This window comes from Adiantum capillus-veneris, chromosome 25 (genome assembly GCF_014529385.1).
Source record: "Adiantum capillus-veneris isolate H3 chromosome 25, ASM1452938v2, whole genome shotgun sequence".
NCBI lineage: Eukaryota > Viridiplantae > Streptophyta > Polypodiopsida > Polypodiales > Pteridaceae > Adiantum > Adiantum capillus-veneris.
This window is the reverse complement of record NC_140955.1, coordinates 30,516,608-30,524,843: the sequence shown is the minus strand read 5'-3', so window position 1 is coordinate 30,524,843 and position 8,236 is coordinate 30,516,608. Positions and strand designations below refer to the sequence as shown.

The following is an 8,236-nucleotide window of genomic DNA, read 5'->3' as shown; positions in this document are numbered from 1 at the left end:
GAAAGATACATTTTTAGAGACCAAAAGGTGGCAGGTGACCAAGATAGCTTAGTGTCCACCGTGGAGAGTGTAACAGACAAATCCTTCTTCATGATGGGTAGTCAACAGCTAGGAGGGTTCACCTATGATGGACCAATGCCAGGAGGAAGCACCTCCCTAAATCCTTTGAATGATTCCAAGTTCACTGTGATCTTCTTAGAAGGAACAAACTCAAGGGGAGCCCTAGTTTATTTTGACTATCGAGGGGCCATCTCAGAGACTAGAGATAATTCGAGTCTATGATGATGGAGATAGATTCCGAGACGAAAAGGGGAACCACTATCTGATAGTTAGTAACCCTGAGGATTACAACAGATATGGAGATAACCTAGCGAAGGGGAAAATGGTTTCAGAAACTCAAGAACCACCTCCAAACATTGATCGACCTGGAGCAATTTTTAAGTATGATAAGAAAACAACCAAGGTTTCAACTTATAATAATAATGTGGGAATTTACAAACATGAGAGCGAGGGAATAGTCTCCTACTTTCATTGCAAAGAACCATACCCAAACGAGTTAAGCAAAGACAAGGTTCTTTACTTATTCTCTTATGAAATTGCTATGGGGAAGGATATCGTTTTCATTGATAGGTACGGGCGAGAATACCAACGTATTTTCCCAGAGGAGGTAGAAAAGGCAACAGTTCCAGGAGCATCAACATATGCCCCTGATGAAGTGCCAAGAGCCACCTACACCCCTAGCAAGTCGACAAATCCCTTTTTAGAGGAGTATGACGCAACCTCACATTCTACTCGACCGTAGATATTCAACAACCAAAACCAACCAGCAACCCAGCCATCATTGCAGGCATGGCTTCGACAGAGTGCAACATTGGAGCAAGACCGAAACCGAGATGGTTATCAAGACGCATGAGGGCTAAGGGATTTACAAGAACCACCACTCTATTCACGGTATCAAGGAGAGAGTAAGCCAAAGACTCAAGGGTCAACAGAGCCTGGAAGACCACCCATAGAACGAGTTCGGAGAGATGAACCATCTCTTACAAGAACTGTTAGAAATTACGGCTTAGGAGCACCATTAGGAGAGGAACCAACTTACTATAGAAGACCAGACGAGGTATATCGACTAGGACGTGGAGATCCAATGATGAGATTTGTAGACCATCGTAGAATTAGACCTTCTCAAGTGCAAAAATGGGTAAACAAGAAGTACACGGGAAACAGAGATCCGAGAGATTATGTAGCGGCCTTTGTGTGTGTAATTAGAGCTAAAGAGGTGTTAGACTTCCCTACCCAATTTGCAGGGTTTGGACTAACCTTAGAGGACGATGCAGCTACTTGGTTTGACTCTGTGGAGCAAAGAGACTTTGAGTCTATGGAGGAGGTGTTTGAAGAATTTATCGAGAAATTCTCACAAAGGGGGGGATATCTCATAATACAGTCTCACAAATCCATAAATTCAAACAGAAAGAAGGGGAATTTGTGCGAAAGGCAGCTTTAGGACTAAAAAGATATGTTAAGTTCTGCCATGTGGAAGAACTGCCAACTCAGTCCAGACTTATGCTTATATTTATCCAAGGACTAAGGAATGTGGATCTCCAGAAGGACTTACATATGAAGAGGAGCATGACGTTGAATGAGTTAACTAAGGAGGCTCTTTACCTTGTAGACAATTGTGCGGTCTACAAAGAGGGTGAGTTCAAGGATCTTGACGACGATTCATCCTAACAACAAAGTGGAAGCAAGTCTTCTAAGACAGCACCGAAAGGAGAAGTAGATGTAAACCAAGAGCAGCTTGTAGAGGAAGTGCTAAAAAAGATTAACTTGTACGCCAAACCCCAGGCTAAATAGCCCAAGTGGTGTGCTATTGAACAAAAATGGACAAACCATGGGATGGAGGAATGTTATTATAACAAGGGATATGTGAGAGAGAGACCTTAAGCTCCCCAAGCTCAGGTAGCTTCTCCTCAAATTCCACCGATGCCTAGGTATCAAGCAGGCAACCTACCAGGACCTGTAGGTGTAGAAAGACCACAACCAGTGTTGGGACAACAACCACCCCTACCAGGATTACGACCAGTCGACATAAGATACACACCAACAGTAACCGAATAAGAAGAGAAGGCTTTGGTGCCTATGCATGCATATTATGAATATCCCAATGGATATGCGAAAAATCATGTCTATTATCCACCGGAAGAACCCTCAACACCAGAGCCATGGAGCATGATAGGAGGTACAGGACCACCAAAAGTTGCACAGGCAACAGGAGAAGGAAGATATAGCTTGGATGAAAGAACATTGTTGTTCATAGCCAACGGAGGCATGGGTGGGCAGAGACATGCATACCAACAAAGAGGAGCTCAAGGAGCACCTCAACAACCTAAAGGACTCTGCTACAAGTGTGGCGGAGACCATTGGCTAAGAGACTGTCCTCATGATGAAATCATTAGAGTGAACGCATATTGTACCGAGTGTAAAGTTACTCATTTGATTCCTGATTGCCATAAGAACCCGAGCAAAGGAGCAAAAACTACCTTGAACATGCTGAAAGCAGTGCTTTCTAGTGGAGGGTCAGAAAACGAGACAATCATACCTATTCAGGTAGTGACGCGAGCCCAAGCTCAAAGAATGATGAACGAACCCATAATTGAAGAGCCTAAAACCGATGCCCCAAGTTCAGAAATGAAAAATCAGAGAAGCACTTGAAAAGCTAGAAAGGCGTGTATGAAAGCCAGGAAAGAACGAGAGCAAACTGCTCTATCCGAGGAATTAAAACACACAAAGGATAGATTAGAGCGGTTAGAGGATCTAGCTAGCCTAAGATCACACACTACGGCAGCCATAGCACCCAAGGAAATAGCAGAACCCAAAAGTGCAGGTTCAGGAGGATCAATACTGGACGACAAGGTAAATGAGCAGTTAGATGCACTTCTAAAAGCTTACGAAGCCAGACTCAAAAAGAACCAAACCCAAGAGCAAAGATGGATGACTTATCCATATGCTGAAATAGAAAAACAGAGGTTGAAAATGTATAGAAAGATGATTGAAACAACTCAATCTTTGATAGAAAACCCGCTTGGTAAACCTGCAAATTGGCATGAAGTACCAGCTCCAACCCCTATCAAACCAGCTTTAGAGGAACAAGTAGAAACAAAGTAAAGACTCACGAATGCCTCTGAGTCTAGGGGAGGGCCTATCATAGTGCCAAATACAACAGATAAGGCAAGTGACGGGTTCCAGCCTAAAACATTGGCAGAAATGGGTAAGGATTGTAATGGTCTAGATGATCTGTGGAAGCAAATCCGTGAGGCCAACGAAGCTAATAGGGTGAGTTACCACATGAACAGCACGAGAAAAGAAAAGAATGAGATCTTACCTCCTATTGAAGAATTTGAGGCAAGATCGCAAATGAACTTTGATATGCATTCACAAGGGGGAGACCAGGGATCAATTAGTTCGGGGCACAACCAACTAGACTCGCTGAAAACTCTACCCTCTTACCTAGGAGAGTATGAAGCCAAGTCGGAGGTGAGAGCAATCCCATCTCAAAGACTTTCTTCTAACAGAGTGATGGATTCACAAGGGTTGATTGAGTTATTGTCCACTCCGTGGCATGCACAATCACATTAGCTGAACTCCTAAGGTTACGACCAAACATGTGGACCACAGTAGGAAAATACTTAGAAAAATTTGGAGTGAATGACCCCACCTCAAAGCTTCAGGAAGGGATCAAAGAATTGGACAGGCCTCAACTAAACACTAGGCCAGTACCTTAAACAAGGTTGGAGAGTATTGCGAGGGAGAAGATGGAAACACCACGCTACTAGTAGAATTCCAAGGAGTAGTTTCCAAAGCTATTCTTGACAGTGGAGCAGGAGTTGCTATCGCCACCAAGGAAATCTGGAAAAAATGGGGAAAACCAGCTTTGAGAGCTACCAGAATGAAATTGCAATTGACAGATGGGTTCATGGAGAAGCCTCTAGGACTCTTAGAAAAAGTGATGTCACCTCATGCGAAATCGAGTATGAGCATACATTTGCAATAGTCAATTTCGACAAAAAGAAAAATTACGAGATCATCTTGGGAAGACCATTCATGAGACAATTGAAGATGGTCCAAGATTGGGGTTATGACCAAAATACAACAACCAAAATACACCTAAAAGACCATAGTTACAAGGATGTGAACCAGACACCAGTGGAAGAGTTTGATTCAGCTACATTGGCAGGATCGGAACTCCCAGCATGGTTAGGACAACAAAAAGAGCTATGGATGTGCGGAGCTTCACATTGTGGGAGCTTAAAAAGAGAGGAATGTGTCTTAGAAAGAGCTATTGAGGACAAGGATTATATTCCGGAACCTTTTCCTGAAGATGCCTTAGAACCTATAGAATGGGAACACATACTAGAAACATTGGGTGTCTGTACCATTACAGATAGTCCAATGACAAAATTTTATGATAAGGATGGCTATGATGTGCTACCCTATTAAATGGTAAGCATTATACCAGGAGGAAATGTGATGGTAGAACCACCAGAACAAGAAGATTTTTATAACTCCTCTAAGCATCTGGATGTAAATAACAATGCAGATAACAAGTGTTCAGACAACTCAAGTGAGCGTGGGGAGAAAACAGACAGTATCAAGTTTTATGATTTTGCCAATCAGCACCCTAGACGCCAGGAACGCTATAGGAGAAAATGAGCAAAAAACAAAATGAGAGAAAACCTGATGCCCAGGATAAAAGATAAAACTCACTATCTAATGCTCGTCAAAGCAGAGGATTGTGTAAAAGATCAAATATCAGGAAGATTCTCAAAAGTTCGGAGAGAAGGAACACGAGAGGAAATAAGACGAGTACAGAAAGCTAAAACGGAAACAAAATCACAAAAATCTCAAAAATAAAAAAGAGAAACAACAAAAGACCCAGAGTGGACCAAACTGGAGCGTAAACAGAAATACCAAGAACTAAAACGGTCTTTACGAGAGGTATGGACTACTGAGGAAGATAGTGATGGTAAAGGGGAGTCTGAAAAAGGAAACATGAATGTACCATCACACTATCGAAAATTCACCATCCAGGATAGAAAAATCATAATGACACCACCAGTCAGGGAAAGAACAAACCAGGAATCTTACGATAGGCCGGAAAATGCAAAACGGATAGACCTCGCTGAACCAGGTGAGAAGCCTCAGCCGGTCTATATAGCAACTGATTTAGAGCCTGAAGAAGAAGAAAGGCTAACACAACTTCTCAAGAAGTATAAATATGTGTTTGCATGGTCCTACAAAGACCTCAAAGGAGTTGATCCATTGATATGTCAACATACAATTCCTTTGAAATCAGATGCCAAACCTAGCAAACAACGTCCTTATACATATAATGACACATTTGCTAAACGAATCAAAGAAGAGATTGACAAGCTGATGGATGCTGAATTCATCTATGAAATCAAACATACAGATTGGGTGTCACCCATTGTGGTTGTCCCCAAGAAGAATGAAAAACTGCGAGTGTGTGTAAACCCAAAAAGGTAAATGTAGCCACCATAAGGGACAATTATCCCTTGCCAATCACAGAACATGTACTTGAGAGGGTGGCCGGGAAACGGGCTTATTCCTTTCTAGATGGGTTTTCAGGATACAACCAACTGGCGATTGCAATAGAAGATCAACACAAAACAGCGTTTTCCACAGAATGGGGAATATATGCGTATCCAGTTATGCCTTTTGGCTTAACTAATGCCCCAGCTACCTTTCAAAGGTTAATGATGCATACGTTCAAAGAATACCTAAGAATATTCTTAGAATTATACATGGATGATCTTTGTGTACACTCTCTTCTACGAGAGAAACTGTTGGGAGAAGAGGGGGAGATCGACCGCTTAAAGTACTCAACATAAGCTTTCAAGCCATCACCATCAAAATGTCCACCTCTTCTTCCAATTTCCAAGCACACACACTCACCTAGACTATGACACACACACACACAGTAAACAGAGAATTGATATAGACAAGCTTGTAAGGGGATGTAAGAGATGTGTAAGATATGTAGACTAGATTTAGAGAGTACACAGCAAATTAACCATAGCTTAAGAGAGTAGAGAAGAGAATCTGCAAGAGAAAGGCCTAAATCTAGCCCCAAACTCCATGGCACCTCTCTTGTGGAGTTGGTATTTAATATATTATTTTTGAGTTTAAGGTGCCAAAAATTGAGGCCCCTCTTTTACAACCACTTTACTTTTGCAAATGAGTGAAGCTCATTAGTTCTTGCATGACCCATAAGGGGAGTTCCCACTACAACTATTTACAGAGCCATAGTGGCTTATTGAAATGATGTTCTAAGATACTGTGCAAATATAAAATGGCCAAGAGTAATTGCCGCCGCCTCTTCATCAACTCCCCGCATTCCACTCTACAAAATCATCATCAACTCAATTAGTAAAATAAATAGACAGCACATAATTAACCATTACGCCCAGTTATCCCAATTGCAGCTAACCACTACAATAGGAGGGTGCCCAGTCTCGTAACATCCCTCCCACCAGGGATAGCAACTGTCCTCAATTGCTCAATAGAGAAATCAACTGAATCGTGAGTGATGGAAAGTGTGGAGAAGATCGAGAAAGTTGCGAAAAAACTTTTCAGGCATCCATTTGGCATCCTCTCTAGGGTGTCCTTTGAAAGTCAAAAGGTAACGGTTATAAACCATTCCAGTGCGTGTAGTGGTGGTATCATGGTCAACTATTTTGTCAGGGATGAGTTGCTCTTCTTGGTCCACAAGTGAAGGTGGGTCTTCATAAATGTGGTGTGTAGGTAGGGGTCCTCGGAATGGGCGTAAAAGACTAATGTGAAATGCATTGTGAATGTGCCTGTGTGAAGGTAATTAACTAGTAAAATACATAACAAGGTTAGGCTTCTTGTTTAAATAAAGATCATGACCGAAAATATAGTGAGTATTCAAGCATGAGCTAAGGACATGGAGAATGCACAAGATCTTAAGAGTCCTCATGCCTAGCATATCCTGCATTACAACCATAGAAGGTGGCCACAAGTGTGATTATCTGAAAAGAAAACTTTACCAAGAATTTAGTACCTGCTAGGGCCAATAAGCCCAAAGCTACAAGATATGCAATACCATAGCAACTTGTAAACTTCACTTTTCTATCAAATAAGTAAATTCTATTAGGAAGAAATTGGTGTATTTGTTATACAGACATGTTTCAATGTCGAAATAGAGTTAGCATAGTAGTAATAAATAAAGTAATGATGTCAGTTTAGCAACTTAATGACTTGGCATTCAGCTTTTTGAATAAAAATGTATTCCATTGTAAATTTGGAGTTTGAAGTTCACAATTCTCGAGAGAATTTTGTACTTACAAGTGATTGTATGTGTGATCTGTCAACATTAGAACTAAAAAAAAAGGCTTTGTGCCATGATTAATAGCATCAAGATTGAAAAATATGTAGCATGCAATCATCAATGATTAACTACAAGTATCACATAAATTTTTCATAAATCATAACATAAAAATGAATATTACCACGAATGTCCTGGCGATTGGATAACTTCCAAGGAGGTAGGAAGAGAGATGATACACGTAAAGATAAGGAGATGCTTAGATGTTTGATATAAAAACTATAAGTTGATAATCCTTGTAAACTTCAAAATAGGTCTTTGAAAAAAAAAAAAAACTTCAAAGTTAGAAAAGACACTAATCAATTTATTTGATATAAAGATTCGTACTGAGATTATTCTTGCATGATCTAGCTTGGTAGATCGAGGGGCATAGAGTTACGAAAAGTGAGTTGTCACTTTGGCATTATTGGAAAAATAGATCTAAAGAAGCAGTTTTTTGTCGTGACTATGAATTAGTCATCAACTAGTGAAATTGATGCTAAAAGGAAACATATATAAAATGTAGGAAAGAATAGAACTTATCAGGCGGTAAATGCAACTCGAGTCACAAGGTAGAATGTGATATTGATAGCTCTGCATCTCTGGATTGATTTTTGGAAGGCGGCCAGCATGTCCAAGCGGCTTAAGATATAGACATGAGTAAGAGGATTCTTGCACTATCTGCTCGGTACCATCTCGGCAACTAACAACTAGAGAAAACTCCATGGAGAGTTAATAGCATAAAGTTCATCTGATAAAACTTGTTTAAACACATGTAATAAATTTAAATTAATTTATCTGGGTGTCAAATCTAGTAGGCTTCTTTGTAAGCCC

General features: G+C 40.7%; 1 pseudogene; it reads left to right on the top strand.

The window, feature by feature from the left end:
• The first annotated feature begins 382 nt into the window (after positions 1-382).
• Positions 383-8,236, top strand: part of LOC147424650 (uncharacterized) — a 31,544-nt pseudogene continuing 23,690 nt past the window's right edge.